Consider the following 17,655-nt stretch of genomic DNA (forward strand, 5'->3'; position numbering starts at 1 on the left):
CAAAACGATAGAAGAGTGTCCAAAATCTATAAAGAGCTTAGCAAACTCAACACCCAAAGAACAAATAATCCAATCAAGAAATGGGCAGAGGGGTGTCTGGGTGGCTCAGTGGGTTAAGCCACTGCCTTCGGCTCAGGTCATGATCTCGGGGTCCTGGGATCGAGTCCCGCATTGGGTTCTCTGCTCAGCAGGGAGCCTGCTTCCCTCTCTCTCTCTGCCTGCCTCTCCATCTACTTGTGATTTCTCTCTGTCAAATAAATAAATAAAATCTTTAAAAAAAAAAAAGAAATGGGCAGAAGACATGAACAGACATTTCTGCAAAGAAGACATCCAGATGGCCAACAGACACATGAAAAAATGCTCCACATCACTCAGCATCAGGGAAATACAAATCAAAACCGCAATGAGATACCACCTCACACCAGTCAGAATGGCTAAAATTAACAAGTCAGAAAAAGACAGATGCTGGTGAGGATGTGGAGAAAGGGGAACCCTCCTACACTGCTGGTGGGAATGCAAGCTGGTGCAACCACTCTGGAAAACAGTATGGAGGTTCCTCAAAAAGTTGAAACTAGAGCTACCCTATGACCCAGCAATTGCACTACTGGGTATTCACCCTAAAGATACAAATGTAGTGATCCGAAGGGGCACATGCTCCTGAATATTTATAGCAGCAATGTCCGCTATAGCCAAACTATGGAAAGAACCTAGATGTCCATCAACAGATGAATGGATAAAGAAGATGTGGTATATATACACAACGGAATACTATGCAACCATCAAAAGAAATGAAAATCTTGCCATTTGCGACAATGTGGATGGAACCAGAGGGTATTATGCTTAGTGAAATAAGTCAATCAGAGAAAGACAACTCTCATATGATCTCCCTGATATGAGGAAGTGGAGATGCAACATGGGAGTTTTGGGAGGTAGGAAAAGAATAAATGAAACAAGATGGGATTGAGAGGGAGACAAACCATAAGTGACTCTTAATCTCACAAAACAAACTGAGGATTGCTGGGGGGTCAGGGGGTCAGGAGAGGGGGTGGGGTTATGGACACTGGGGAGGGTATGTGCTATGGTGAGTGCTGTGAAGTGTGTAAACCTGGTGATTCACAGACCTGTACCCCTGGGCATAAAAATACATTATATATTTATAAAAAACAAAATAAAAATTTTTAAAAAGGGGGAAATTTCAAACCTCATTTTATGAGGCCAGCATTAGTCTGATACCAAAACCAGGAAGGGAAATACTGATAGAGATACTGGAGGAATATATCCCTGATGCATGCTAAAACTCTCAGTAAAATACTAGGAAACTGAATTCAACAACACATTGAAAGGATTGTTCACTGTGACCAAGCAGAATTTACTCCTGAAACCAAAAATTGTTCAACATATGCAAATCAATCATACATCACAGTAATAGAATGAAAGAAAAGAACCATATGATCATCTCAATAGATGCAGAAAAAAGTATTTGACAAAATTCAACATCCACTCATGATAAAACTGTTAACCTGATAGACATAGAAGAACATACTCAACTTAATAAAGGTCATATACAAATAGCCCACAGCTAATATCATACACAAAGGTGAAAGGTTGAAGGCTTTTCTTCAAAGATCAGGGACAAGACAAGGTTGTCTACTCTCACCACTTCCATTCAATATGGTACTAGCTGGACCAATCAGTCAAGAAACAGAAGTAAAAGGTATTGGAATTGGAAAGGAAGCAGTAATATTGTCTCTATTTGCAGATGATATGATTTTTATATTTAAAAAATCCTAAAGACTCAACTAAAAACCTATTAGATCTAATCAATGAATTCAGGGAAGTTGCAGGATACAAAATGAATATATACAAAATCAGTAGCATTTCTAGACACTGTGGAATTTTTGAAAAAGAAATGAAAAAATTGATCTCATTTATAACAACACCAAAAACAAAAAAACACTTATGAATAAATTTAACTAAGAAGGTAAAAGATCTATGCTGAAAACTGCAAGACATTAATGAAAGAAATTGTAAACACATATAAATGGAAAAGTATTCCCTGTTCACGGATTGGAAAAATTAATCCTGTTAAAATGTCAATACCACTGAGAGCCATCTATAGATTCAATGCATTGCTTATCAAGATTTTAATGGCATTTTTTATAGAAGTAGAAAAAAACACTCCTAACATTTATATGGAAGCACAGAAGATTCCAACTAGCCAAAGAAAAACTGAAAAAGGAGAACAAACAGAAGGCATCACATTTCCTGATTTCAGGTTATACTATTAGGATTTAGTCATCCAAACAGTGTGGTGCTGCCAAAAAACAGACAGACAGACCAAAAACAAAATTCAGAGCCCGGAACTAAGCCCAAGCACACACGGTCAACTACTATTTGACAAGAGAGTCAAGAATACTCCATGGAGAAAAGACAGTCTCTTCCACAAATGGTGCTGGGAAAATTAGGTGAACACAAGTTGAAGAATTACACTGGACATAAATCTTACACTACTCACAAAAACTAACTCAAAATGGATAAAGACCTCAGTGTAAGACCTGGAACCATAAACTCCTACAAAGGAAACATAGGAGTAAAGCTTTTGACATGCGTCCTGATGATGAATTTTTGATATGACATCTAGAGCACAAGCAAGAAAAAATCTACAATAAACAAACAGGACTACATTAAACCAAAATCTTCTATTTATCAAAAGAAACCATCAAGAAAGGGAAAAACAACCTATGGAACGGGATAAAGGATAAAGGTATTTGCAAATCACATATCTGATAAGGGGTTACTGTCCAAAATACATAAAGAATTCATACAACTCAATAGGAAAAAAAAATGGGCAAAGGATTTGAAAAGAAATTTCTCCAAATAAGATATATAAAACCCCAATAGATATATGAAAAGATGCTCAACATCACTAGCCCTTAGGGAAATTCAAGTCAAAATCACAACAAGATATCACCTTACACTGGTTAGAATAGCCATCCTCAAAAAGATGGGAGAGAACAAATGCTGGAGAGGATGTGGAGAAAAAGAAATCCTTGTACATGGTTGGTGGGAATGTAGATTGGAGCAGTAAGTGTGGGAAACAGTATGGAGGTTCCTCAAAAAATTAAAAATCATGAGAGACTATGGACTCTGAAAAACAATCTGAGGGGTTTGAAGTGGTGGGGGGGTGGGAGGTCGGGGTACCAGGTGGTGGGTATTAAAGAGGGCACGGATTGCATGGAGCACTGGGTGTGGTGAAAAAATAATGACACTGTTATGCTGAAAATAAATTTAAAAAGCCAAAAAAGGGACGCCTGGGTGGCTCAGTTGGTTAAGCGGCTGCCTTCGGCTCAGGTCATGATCCCGGCGTCCTGGGATCGAGTCCCACATCGGGCTCCTTGCTTGGCGGGGAGCCTGCTTCTCCCTCTGCCTCTGCCTGCCACTCTGTCTGCCTGTGCTTGCTTTCGCTTCTCTCTCTATGACAAATAAATAAATAAAATCTTTTAAAAAAATAAATAAATAAAAAAAAATAAAAAGCCAAAAAAAACAAAAAACAAAAAAATAAAACAGCATTATCCAATAAATAAATAAATAGAAATTTAAAATAGAATGACCATTTGATCCAGCAATCACACTTTTGAGAATATGTGCAAAGGAAATGAAGACGCTAATTTGAAAAGGTATCTATCCCCCCACATTCATGGCAGCATTACACACACAGACACATACACACACACACACACACACACACACACACTGGATTATTATTCAGCCATGAAAAAAAAAAAAGGAAATTCTACCATTTGTAACAACAGAGAGGGACCTTGGAGACATTATGCTAAGTGAAATATGTCAGGCAAGACAAATATTATATAATATCACTTACATGTCGAATCTTATTTTTTAAAAAATCCAAAACTCCTAGAAAGAGATCAGAATTATGGTCACTAGAGGTGAAGAGTCAGTGGGCAGAAATGGCAGAAGGTGTAAAAAGATGCAAACTTCCAGTTATAAGATCCATAAGTACTAGGGATGCAACGTACAATATGATGACTATAGTGAACATGACTATGTAATGTATAGGAAAGCTGTTAAGAGAGTAAATCCTGTAATTCTTATCACAAGGAGAAATTCCCCCCCCCTTTTTTTTCTTTTTCTTTTTATTGTATTTATAGGAGAAGATGGAGGTTAGCTTAACTGACTGATCATCACTTCACAACATATAAATGAAATGATCATGCTGTACTCCTTAAACTTATACAACGATATACGCCAATTATTTTTTAATAAACCTAGAAAAGAAAGAAAAAAAAGACTCAGTTATTTCCTTCTTGTACCATAGAGACCAAAAGTATTGTAAAAGTAACTACTGGTAATTCTTAGTCCAAATAAAGGTGTATTTTAGTGTACTTTTTTAATGCAAATAAATTTCTGCGTTCACCTCTCAGACTTATCTTCAGATTGAGGATTTAGGTGATGTAGGCCCTATCTTGTCAAACATCCTTGGTGGTTCTTCTTCTCTATTTAATAAGACTTTGAGTTTCCCACAAACAAACACTATATTATAATAACACTTCCGAATGTCTCTAATGGTCTTTCCATATTCTGTGGCAACATATATCTGGTCCTGGTAATTTGGGGCTGATGCTCTGGTCCTTCTAATGAACTCTGACTATAAATTTGCTTAACTGCCTCCTTCTTTCCTACCACAGAAATCCATGTGTAATTGCCTAGGGAAGATAAAGTCCTCAAGGATAAATACGTGTTTACCCCCTAGGTCTGGACTTCCCTATTTTCAAATAAAAAGGAAACCAAAACAACAAAAAAGTTTGGAAAGGTATGAGGAACATTTCCTCTAGATTGGGAAAGACTCTGAACTGTAGTATTACCATATTATTTGCAATATGTGTTGGGCTGTTGACAAGTAGAGTGTCTTCCTGTTATTGCTGTTCCTGCTACAAATGTGGAGAAACCTAGAAAACATCCCACTTTTCTTCTACTGATGCCAAATCTTCTTGGGGGTGAGTACCGCCACCCATCTTTTGTTTCCTACTGTTTTATCACCAACTCCCTCCTGAGTCCCAAGTGCCAATGAGGGAGCTGGACAATGGTCTTCATCAAACTTAAATCTACAAAATCCCTTTCCTCAGTAGACTTCTTCACAGGTATCTTCAGTCTGTGGCATGGCATCTCGTGAATGCTGCCCTGGAATGGTTGGAGAACTAGGTCAGACCACAGTGTACCCCAGGGCCTGCTTAAGACTGGGGACCCCACCTTCGCCTGACAGCATCTCCACTAAATTCTTCACGTGACAGGCCTTTTTTGACTGCTGAATTATAAAAATGATGTCAGAGACAGAGAATAAAGAACACGAAAGAAGGAGACTCAAGAGTATATGAAATACTTAGTGAAAAAATATAAAATATTGCTTTCGGTTTCCCTAAGAGCCTAGGGATGTAGGGATCAAACATAATTGTGACCACCTTACCCAGGCTCAGCCTCTAGGAGCCTGTCCTTACCACCATCCTCTGCAACAAAGAGTGTTCTCCAACCCACCCCTCCCAACATACACTTAAAGGTGCACTAGACCCACCCCCAACCCAGAATACCAGCTCCTGCTGTGAGAAGTAACTTGATCCTCTCTCATTCCACTCTCAGTCACCCTAGAACCAGCGGATGAAAAACCCATCAGCCCCAGAGCCTAGAAAGGCATGCCCTACCTTTCTTCAGGCCTGCAATGTCTGCAGTGGTCCTATGAGTGCCGGAGACTCTGGGCAAGTGCCTTCAGTCCAGATAAAACACTTGGCCCCACTCCACACCTCACTCAGGTCAATTCTGCATTCCTCTCCTGCAGTTTTTCTGATCCCCAAAGGCAGTGCTGAGTATTTCTGAGATGCACAGCTGCTTCCTTTTTTATGTCGGAAGTGCTAACTGATTTAGCATCCTTAATACGGGTGTGGGTGTCTGTTGTGAAATTTGCTGAGTGAGCAGTGACTGCCTCATACAGTCTTTTATAGGAAAATAATAGCATGTGTAATACCGTGTATATAGTCTATAATGTGTCATTACTGTGTGTATCGGTGGAGATCAGTGGCTAAGGATTTACTGTGGGTCACACTCTGCTCAAAGGTCTTTATATACATACATAAACTAATTTAATGACTTAAAAAATTTTTTTTTACTTTTTCAGCGTAACAGTATTCATTATTTTTGCACCACACCCAGTGCTCCATGCAATCCATGCCCTCTCCAATACCTACCACCTGGATCCCCCAACCTCCCACCCCCCGCCCCTTCAAAACCCTCAGATTGTTGTTCAGAGTCCATAGTCTTTCATGGTTCACCTCCCCTTCCAATTTCCCCCAACTCCCTTCTGCTCTCCATCTCCCCTTATCTTCCATGCTATTTGTTATGCTCCACAAATAAGTGAAACCATATGATAATTGACTCTCTCTGCTTGACTTATTTCACTCAGCATAATCTCTTCCAGTCCCATCCATGTTGCTACAAAAGTTGGGTATTCGTCCTTTCTGATGGAGGTATAATACTCCATAGTGTATATGGACCACATCTTCCTTATCCATTCATCCGCTGAAGGGCATCTTGGTTCTTTCCACAGTTTGGCGACCGCGGCCATTGCTGCTATAAACATTGGGGTACAGATGGCCCTTCTTTTCACGACATCTGTATCTTTGGGGTAAATACCCAGGAGTGTAATGGCAGGGTCATAGGGACGTTCTATTTTTAATTTCTTGAGGAATCTCCATACTGTTCTCCAAAGAGGCTGCACCAACTTGCATTCCCACCAACAGTGGAAGAGGGTTCCCCTTTCTCCACATCCTCTCCAACACATGTTGTTTCCTGTCTTGCTAATTTTGGCCATTCTAACTGGTGTAAGGTGGTATCTCAATGTGGTTTTAATTTGAATCTCCCTGATGGCTAGTGATGATGAACATTTTTCCATGTGTCTGATAGCCATTTGTATGTCTTCACTGGAGAAGTGTCTGTTCATATCTTCTGCCTGTTTTTTGATATGATTGTCTGTTTTGTGTGTGTTGAGTTTGAGGAGCTCATTATAGATCCTGGATATCAACCTTTTGTCTGTACTGTCATTTGCAAATATCTTCTCCCATTCCATGGTTGCCTCTTTGTTTTCTTGACTGTTTCCTTGGCTGTGCAGAAGCTTTTGAGCTTGATGAAGTCCCAAAAGTTCATCTTCACTTTTGTTTCCTTTGCCTTTGAAGACATATCTTGAAAGAAGTTGCTGTGGCTGATATCGAAGAGTTACTGCCTATGTTCTCCTCTAGGATTCTGATGGATTCCTGTCTCACATTGAGATCTTTTATCCATTTTGAGTTTATCTTTGTGCATGGTGTAAGAGAATGGTCAAGTTTCATTCTTCTGCATATAGTTGTCCAGTTTCCGCAGCACCATTTATTGAAGAGACTGTCTTTTTTCCACTGTATATTTTTTCCTGTTTTGTTGAAGATTAATTGACCATAGAGTTGAGGGTCCATATCTGGGCTCTCTACTCTGTTCCACTGAGTTGGGGGTTGGAGGGTGTTCCAAAGAACCAGATTGCATGGAACGACAAAAAAGTTAGACACAGCATAACTGGCAAGTGATGTTGAAGAATTATGGAAACAGAGTGAAGAGTAGAAATGAGACTTGACAGAGAAGCATGAATAGAATCTCTCTACCCCAAAGAAAGCAGATAGGACCACCACAGAAGTAAGAGCAAACACAGAGAGTTCAGGATCGGTGTCAGAAGCTGTAAATATTAGAGTAGGGCAGAGCCTGGGGCAGTTATTTAGTTAAACCATTTTTAAAATTTTATTGGAAACATCTAGGTCAGTAGTCCCTTTCTCCTTCACCCAGGTACTACACCACACAGCAGTGTGGTGTAGCCCCAAGCCAAGGTTTGGGAACTTTTTTCTGAGCAAAATTACCTTTCTGCTTTAGGCAAATACATAGGATGTGAGTACCAGATCGCAGTAAGAAGCAGAACAGAGGCAGGAATAATGTCAAGCCTTCGAAATAACAGAAGAAAAAGTAGGAAGAAGGGTATTATGGAATTGGTACTCAAATGAAAGTCCTGACTATCCCCTCAAGAACTAGGATTCTAAACATGGAGACTCAGAGGGCACTTTTGTCTAGAGAAGTGGGTGCTCTCCTCACCTAAGTCACCATTTTCCTGCACATATGACCTGGCTTCATGCTTACTTCTCCCTCAAAATCATCAGATGTAGGCTGTGGTGAGCAGAATGTATATTTATTGACATGAAAAAAGCTATTACCAAGTTGAAGTGTGAATAGAAACAGAGCATTTAGGGAAACCAATACCATAAAATAGAGTAACCAACTTAAACAAATGAACAAACAAAAAAATGTTTTCTATTTTTTGGCAACTGCTCTGTATTCTCTTATTTCCCCTTTATTGCTTAATTTTCGATATGAGTATTTTTCAATGAGTTTTTTTATTATTATAGTTCTCTCTTCAATTAGTCTACTAATTATAAAGTCTTTTACTAGGTGTTTACTTATACCTCTAAAAATCACAGCATGTATAATTGACTTATCAGATTCTAATAAGAATTAGAACTTTAATTTCTTCCAGGAAAGTCAATTTTAAGATGGTAGGTTTAATTCCAAATATACGAGTAAATATATTATGTGTAATATGTGACAAAAATTTTAGACTAGATTAAAAAAAACCAAACCCCATTACTTACTATTTAAAAGAGGCAAATCTTAATAAATACAACACAGTTTAAAGTAAAAGAATGAGAAAAGATGTATCGGGCAAACTCTAAAGCTAAGCCTTATTAATATCAGACAAAGTTAACCTTAGAGCAGAAAGTGTTATTTATCCAAAAGAGGAACATTACATAATTAAAAATTATTATTACAGTCAAAATCTCCAGGAAGATGGAACAATTTTATTTATTTATTTATTTATTTATTTAATAAGATTATGGACATTGGGGAGGGTATGTGCTTTGGTGAGTGCTGTGAAGTGTGTAAACCTGGTGATTCACAGACCTGTACCCCTGGGGATAAAAATATATGTTTATAAAAAATAAAAAATTAATAAAAAAAAAGGTGGAACAATTTTAAATGTGTATATACTTTTTGTGTGTGTTGAAAGCATTTTCTTTTTTTAATTTGAATTTAGTTAGCCAATATACAGTACATCTTTCGTTTCAGATATAGTATTTAGTAATTTATCAGTTGGATACAATACCCAGAGCTCATCACATCATGTGCTGTCCTTAATGCAAAAAGAGAGAACCTCTAATAACAGCAAAAATTGAAAATCCACTGAATTTTAGATGGCATTTTAAATATATATAAGCAAGAAAGGATATGTATCCTGAACATACAAAGAACTCTTATAAGTATTAGCTAAAGAAGAGACAACTCAGGAGAAAATTGTTTAAGAGACTTGTCCAGGCATTTCACAAAAATAGAACACCCAAATGGTCAAAAAAGATATGAAAACATGTTTAATTTCATTAGAAATAAATAAAATGAAAATTAAAGCCATATTTCGATACCAATGGACACCCAATAGAATCAGCAAATATTCTTAAATAAAAAGAATCCCGTATACTAGGTTCACTTCTCCGAGTTTCCTTATCATTTTCAATTATTAAGGAAAAATTTCCCGAGATGGTGAGCTGCTCTTGGCTATACAAAGTCTTCAACCCGTTTCTCCTCCTGTTCTCTAATTCCTGTCATTGGCCAAGCCCAACCCACAAAGTTCACCTCTACTACTACCACTTGGTTCCAAAATGGGTTATTCTGGTATTTCCCAAAGTGCTTCAGTTGAAAACTAGTCCCTTGAGATACTCTAAAGGGTTAAAACAGGAATGGGTAGATTCTATGGATCATTAAGTTCAGAAGGGACAGAAACTTCACTACCTTCTGGAATGAAACTATGAGAAGTCCTACAAAATAGCAACACTCAAAAGTAAGGGCAAAAAAAGTATTATCTAAGAAACAACTGGGCACAGAAGGCCTCCTCAGAGCTGTTTGGAATTATCAAAGGATATAACCCAGCAAAACAAAAAGCTAATGTGAAATAATGAGTAAAACACAAAATAGCATTGAACAAATAAAGCAGTAAGAGATTAAAGACTAAGTGTTTTTTCATGTAAAATATAACAACTGGAACTCAAAATGACATGACTCCAACATGAGAAACAGGAGGAAAAGTACAGGTATCCTAATATCCTTTGCAATAATTGAGGGTATTCCTTAAAGGAAAAAAACTCTGAATACAGTTCAGAAAAATAAGAGGCTGGTCAAGCCATGACATTATGTCTACTCTTTTCCATTCCTTGAATATCGAGTTCACAAACTTACAACCTTCTATCAAAATCTTTATCCATTATTTATTATCTATTCTTTTTTTTTAAATGTGTACATCTAATGTAATGTAACTATCCCCCTTAAAGACAAAAATGCACCTGCCCCACCCCCACAGGGGGAGAATAAAGCACAGATAGATTCATCATTGGACCCAGTCTCTTTATTCTTACCTAACGGTAGATTTCATTATCTTAACACATTCCACCTATCATGAAAGGAAGAGAAAAATGAAAACCAAATGAAAATAATAGGAGGTAGGTTGTGATTTTTCCTATAGGCCCTGGAGTTTATTTGAAACACAATTCAGAGAGTAAGAGCCAACAAGTACCCCCAAATGAAAGACAGCTTCTGGATCTATTTCTCCAGAACTTAAAAAAACGTTAGCGAAACTACTCAGTGATCATCAAACCCAGCAGCCCTTTGCAGAAAAGCCTAGAGATTCATCATCAAAAAGGAGGAAGGGAATTTATAGGACTACAGAAATTTTTGGCATTTCCCACATTAGTCCTCACAAACAGACAAGTGCATGGTCAGCAAGGAACTCTTTGGAGGTTTGGGGGGAAGCAGTTGTCAGAAGGCAAGTCTGGAATTTTACTTGCTGAGCTGTAGAAAACCATAGGCGAGCCCCAAGTTGCCACTAGAGCAGAGAATAAGCAAGGTCATGTGTTAACTGGCCCATGACCCTTTAAGTCTACAATGGTTTAGAGATTCCCATCTAACTTGGCCCCAAAGAAGTCTGAAGATGGGACACTGACCAACTGTTGTAAAGGAAGCTAAAGAGTAGGGCAAGCTACATTTGGATGCATGGAATTCGTATGGACCAAGAGGATGCTGTAGGAGGTAGCTGCATTAACACTATCAAAAAATAATAATTGAAATAAATTCACATGGCAACTATTTTTCTGATTTTTTTGTTATGTTCAAGTTAGCTAACATATAGTACACGGCAATTTTGAGGATCAAATTATCTTTACAGGAAGAGAAAAGTCCACAGTACTAGTAGTCTTCAGTGTAGACGCTGGAATCAGACAGAGCTAGGTTTCCTTGCATGATCTGGGACCAATGAGCTCTCCAAGCTTCAGTTTATTCACCTGTAGGATGTAGATATGTCAGGGCGCCTGGGTGGCTCAGTCATTAAGCATCTGCCTTCGGCTCAGGTCATGATCCTAGTGTCCTGGGATGGAGCCCGGCGTCAGGCTCCCTTCTCAGCAGGAGGCTTGCTTCTCCCTCTCCCACTCCCCCTGCTTCTGTTCCCTCTCTCACTGTGTCTCTGTCTGTCCAAAAAATAGATAAATAAATAAATAAAATCTTTTTTTAAAATGTAGGTAATATGTCATATGGTTAATGAGAGGATTATCTTAGGTAATACACATAAACTGTACACAGCAGTATTTCAACAGAAAGAAATATTCTGAGTAATACCAGAAAGTTCAGAGAAGCAAGACATTAACAGCAAAATGTTCATTGGATTTAGCCTGAAGGAGATCATTAGTATCCCGTGACCAGAGTCTCAACTAATTTCCTTTCTCTAGAAGCAAGCATTTAAATTTTCAGTTGTTTCATTTTGTGTTTACGTCCATATTTCTAAGCCAGTGCATTTATTTATTTTTAATATTTTGTTTATTTGAGAGAGAAAGAAAGAGAGAGCACAAGTGGGATGGGGGAGGCAGAGGAAGAGGGAGAAGCAGACTTCCTGCTGAGCGTGGAGCCCAAGGGGGCAACTGGATCTCAGGACCCTGAGATCACGACCTGAGCTAAAGTCAGATGCTTAACAGACTGAGCCATCCAGGAGCCCTTAAGACAATGTATTTAACATTATTTTTAATTTGGGGCTTTTATAAATAACTCCCTATTATTGAAGACAATGGACTCACCCCTACATCCTCCTCCCTTACTCTGGATACCCCTCCCCGTAATAACACTTTCTTCTCCCTCCTTCTCCCAATAGAGTTCTATCACCACCATTTTTAGTTGGATCAATATATGGTGTTTTAGTCATGAATAGGTAAATTACTATGCATGTTATGTTTGTATCTTCTTTCAACCACTTCTTTTCCAGGACTTAAAACTGCCTCACATTTCATATGCTTAGCTTTTCCTACCCCTTGGCAATTATTTCCCAAGAACCCCACCATGAACACAAATCCCTCGATCTTTGCAGACTCAGAGGACAATATTTCATTTAATTTTTCTGGAGACATTCCTTCTGGAACTCTGTATTCTGTTGTTCCACTTAGAAATGATTACCCTCTAGGCCTTCTGAGATCTTAGTTCACCCTTCTTAGTCAATTTACTTGATTTACTAATTCACTAGCTTCTCAGTCAGAACCAGGCCTTCACCGTGTCCTGTGATACATCCAACTGGAGGCACTTCCAATTCTCGAGACTTACTGACTTCTACCAATGAGGATCAGCCTTTTTCCAGACTTCTAGCTCTATCGGTCAGATTCACACTTTCTGTGGGCTGCTAAGTTACTTACTATTTATCCATTTGCTTGCTAACATTTGGAAAAAAATGTGACACCCCTTTCTCTCCTATTTTTTTTGGATTTGTAGGTTAATAAGTTTCTTCCTACCTCTTACTGTTATTTTTGTTAGGTTTCATGAAGCAACAGAATCAGATTAGTTTAATCCACCAAGATTAGCCATCAGTTAAAAATGATGTGTTTTCTTACCAGTCTATTATACCTTTGAAGATGGGAAAGTATCTTATTCATTTTTCTGATTTTACTTAATGGTATCTGATACCACACAGGGACATTTCTATTGAATGTTATTGGGTCAAAGGAGGGAGTGGCTGTAGGTGACGCCTTAGAAGGGACTTGAGATAGGAGGAAATTAAATTCTAACTTCAGCGAAAGACAAAGGAAAAGACTGAGACATCTGGTATTAAAGATTAGAGCAGAGGAAAAATGTGAGGACAAATATATTAGAAACTGGGGGTCATATAAAGTTGAGGTGATTTATTTAAGAATTGTTCTTCATTATGTTGAATCTAGGAAGGATATTGCTTTGCTTTAATAAAGCAAAATTTTTTTTAAAAAGGGTGTTTTTCTAGTGTTTGTAGAGTTCCAAATTGGAAGCACAAAATACATATTTTTCCGTGTGGGCTTCCTCTACGATTGTGAACAAAATGATTCTGCAAATAGTAAATACACAGGAAAGAAAAGTATTATTCTTCATAAATCACTCTGAAAATGCTTACTATGTAACCTCAGTCACTTGTGCCTGTATGAGTCTAATACGTTACTCTTAGAGACCCATACACACACAAAGTCTGTTCCGTGACAGCATGAACATGTTTCTGCCCCAGCATGAAAACAGGCACACATGTTATAGTCTTCCTTTTTTTTTTTTTAAGATTTTATTTATTTATTTGACAGACAGAGATCATAAGTAGGCAGAGAGGTGGCAGAGAGAGAGGAGGAAGCAGGCTCTCCGGGAGCAGAGAGTCCGATGCGGGGCCCAATCCCAGGACCCTGGGATCATGACGTGAGCCAAAGGCAGAGGCTTTAACCCACTGAGCCACCCAGGCGCCCCTAGTCTTCCATTCTTTACCATTGTCAGCTCCCTCAACTCTGCTCATTTACTGCTCTGCAATCATTTTGCCAACTAAGTAAATTGGGTTTTTCGCTGAACTTCTTAGAAAATGTTTTTCAGACAAAAGCACTGCTTCTTATTTTTTTTTTTTTCTAAAGGTGAATTCTAAAGGCCTACAATTTCAGGGACATCTAATCTCACTTGTTTTGAACACCGAGTTTCCCAGCAAATAATAAACACCAACAATCTGTGGTAAGTAATTCCCCCAACACTTCGGTTTTATCAGGAGTTATAAAGACATATTTTGGGCACACTGGATTTTATCTTGTGACCTTGGAGCAGGAAGTATAAATCCCACAAAGAGCTAAATATGAGATCTAAGCATTTCTCCAAATCCAACTTCACTGGCTTGATAGGACATTTCTCACAGTGTCATTTCCTCTAAATTCTGAACCTGGAATGATCAATTATCTCAGGTTTCCTCTAATATATTCACTAATCCAAGCAAATGCTCTTCTCCAGCAGCCATTCATTTATTTATTTAATAAATAAAATAGCAGATGACTTAAAACTATATACAAACTTTTTTTTTCCCCTTTAAGCCAAGGGGACTGGGGCTGGGGGCTGAATGAACCATTGCAGTAACAGAGAAGTGGCCTCGGGGGGTACCTGAATCCAGAACTGGCTGCTGTGAATTAAGGGCCTATTCTGAGCAGGGTGCTAGACAAGATGCTTTAGACATATCTCCTTTAATTCTCACAACAACTCTACAAGGAAGGTATCATTAGCACCAAGTTACAGCTGAGGCTCAGAGAAGCTGAGACGCAAAGCTAGGATCACACAGCAAAGAAGGGCTAAGTCCAGATTTGAAACTAGAGAGATGGGTCTTTGAAGAGCCCCCATGCTTCATCTGTAGGGACCTCTGCTTCTATGCCGAGCTTACAGGGTAGGCCCCAAGAGTTCTTCAGAGCCCCAGCATGCAGGAATCTATCTATCCGCCCTCCTGGGCTCTGGTGTCTGTGGTAAAGTGAGACGAAGGATGTGAAAGTATTTAGTACACTGTCAAGTGCTATAGAAATGCAGTTGATTACAACTTGTTCTCTACCCCACCCCAGGACAAGAGCTTTCCCAGTGAATTATGAGGTTGTATGTTTAATACTTCCTTTTTTGAGACATAGTTGACATACCACATTATATCAGTTCCAAGTGTATAGTAGAATGATCTAACACCTGTATATATTGCAAAATGATCACCACGATGTCTGGTTAAGTCCACCACCACACCTAGTCACAAATATTTTTTTTTCTTATGATGGGAACTTTTTAAAAAAAAAAAAAAGATTTTATTTATTTATTTGACAGACAGAGATCACAAGCAGGCAGAGAGGCAAGTAGAGAGAGAGGAGGAAGCAGGCTCCCTGCTGAACAGAGAGCCCGATGAGGGGCTCCATCCCAGGACCCTGGGATCATGACCTGAGCCGAAGGCAGAGGCTTAACCCACTGAGCCACCCAGGTGCCCCTTATGATGGGAACTTTTAAGATCCGTTCTGTATAGAGACGTTTTGATGGGCCCATGAAGCCTGATTCAGTAAGATTTGAGATCTGGCTATGAATTTTAGGAAAAGGGCATGAAAACCCTGCAGGCAGGAGCAAAGAGGAAACAGAGATGACCAGTGGTAACAAGGGAAAACCAGCAAAGCGCCCGCTGGACTCTGTCCCAGAGCTTGTTGCTGTGAAGACTGAGGAGAAGCAGTGCCAAAGATGAGAAGCTACAGGACTTCACAGGGAGGTGGCCCAGATTTTCATTTCTGCTCAGCTGCTGAGCTCAACGCAATGCCAGTGAGATTTTTTCTTCATCCTCCAAGAGAGGAACCAAAAGAGACCCATTCGAATGACCAGCTGACCTGAGCCCCCGTGGTTCCACATCAGGTTAGCTGCCACCATGGCTTCTCACTCTCCCTATCTGACTGCCTCCTTGTCAGTGTGGACCCGCTGATCTGAACACCTCCTCCCCCACCAGCAATGCCATCTGCCATGTCGTGCTTGTTCTTTCTGCAGACCTGACCACCTTGATCCATAAAGCCCAGGCCTTGGTCCATGCTGGGGCTACTGAACAGGCTCTTCACCCCTCACCTGAGCTGTGTGCAAGCAGCGGCACAAAGAGGCAGGACTCCATGCTGCAAGGTCAGCATCTGCCCCCGTCACAGGGTGTCCTGTCCCCAAGAACAGATGGTGCCTGGTATAGGCCAGAAGCACCAGGGCAATTTTCTCTGGTCTTTACCCTGAGAATCCGGTGGGGCTCCTGGGGCTCCTGGAGGTAAAGGTCATGAAAGTGCGCCCCCTTCCTCCACTCTAAGTGAGCTGCAGCCTTCATCCCCTTAGAAGGTGACTCTAGGTATCAAAGCTACATTAAACATCAGGGAGAGCCATGGAGACCCCAGCAGACCCAGAAAGCTGCTCAATCCAAAACTGGATGTAACCTCACTGTCACCTCTTTTTTCTCCCTGGAGGAGAAGGAAAGGAGTGAGCAGATACTTTGTCTTCTCACCCACCTGTACTTTGAGTTTTCACATTTACTATGCCTGTGAGCCAAAGCCAAGTTTCATTTCATCATTTCTTCCAGGATTGGGGGGGGGGTGCGTCCCATGTGGCATGATGGAGAGATCCCAGGGCAGCAGACACGAGCATTAGATGTAATCTGACCACTCACCAACTGTGCCTCAAGGAAAACCTCAAATCTCCAGTAAATTTGGAATCAGAAAGCAAAGTGTGTGCGGTTGTTTGGAGGATTAAGAGCAAAGCATTCCTTCCCCCATGCTCTCCCTGCATGGGCACAGCATCTGCTGGAACTACTTCCTTCATGGCTAGCCAGCAAAGCAGCTCCTTGACCGACTCCTGCTCTTGTTGGACTCAAGGAAGGAACGCTTTCTTCTTTTCGTGCCTTTAGACCTAGAAGGGGTGCAGCCTCCTGCCGGTTCTCATCTCTGCTTCCTTCCATCCCTTCTTAGGCCTTTGTTAAAGTCCCTTCAAATGAATCCTGTTTCCCAGGGAGATCCTGGCTGGTAACTGGGGCTTCAACAAGACTGAACATGATGGGGTGAAGGACAGGGAAGTGCCTACCCCACTCCTGGGAGTTTGTTTTGAGGCGCAGTGATGCCCCCTCACAGTGATGTGAACCACCATCCTCTGTCCTGGGCATGGCCTCCTCACGGTTCTCCCCGCTTCTGCTCTTGCCCGCCTGTGGTCTGTTTTCCACACAGCATGGTGGCAGAGTGATCCAGAGAAAACACAAGTCAGATCCATTCTCTCCTTTGCTCAGAATCCCCCAACGCATCCCACCTCACTCAGAATAAAAGCTCAAGTCCGCGGCGTGGTCTCAAGCCCTTGTGTGATCCAGTTCCCAGGCAGGGCAGACCGCATTGCCTGGTCCTCTCCCACCTCCGGCCCTCCGTGTCACACACATGCCTCCTCAGAAGCTCCGGGCTCTTACTCACCTGAAGAACTTTGTTCTTTCCATTTCCTCTGCCCTAAGAATTGCTGGTGAGCTCTAGGGATCTGTAGTATCCAATTGCTCGATTCCACTCACCACGTTCAACATTTTTAGTCAGAAAAATAATAGTACTTATGTATTATGTTCGATTAAATTGTATCCACCTCAATTCCTCCTGAAAAAAAAAAAAATCCTTTATTAGCCATATTGAATAGAGAGTGAGAACCCTAAGGGGTACACAGGGACCCAAGGTG

At 40.2% G+C, this 17,655-nt stretch overlaps 1 protein-coding gene across 2 annotated transcripts in view; it reads right to left on the reverse strand.

Moving 5' to 3' along the window:
• LOC101671307 (membrane-spanning 4-domains subfamily A member 4A) overlaps positions 1-5,905 on the reverse strand; it is a 28,127-nt gene extending 22,222 nt beyond the window's left edge. For both annotated transcript variants that reach the window (XM_004770413.3, XM_004770412.3), the window contains exon 1: positions 5,718-5,905. The gene's annotated coding sequence lies outside the window, so the exon portion shown is untranslated. The remainder of the gene's footprint in view (positions 1-5,717) is intronic.
• Positions 5,906-17,655: the final 11,750 nt, after the last annotated feature.

The sequence above is a fragment of the Mustela putorius genome, unplaced genomic scaffold, assembly GCF_011764305.1.
Source record: "Mustela putorius furo isolate JIRA1106 unplaced genomic scaffold, ASM1176430v1.1 tig00000127_pilon_pilon_pilon, whole genome shotgun sequence".
NCBI lineage: Eukaryota > Metazoa > Chordata > Mammalia > Carnivora > Mustelidae > Mustela > Mustela putorius.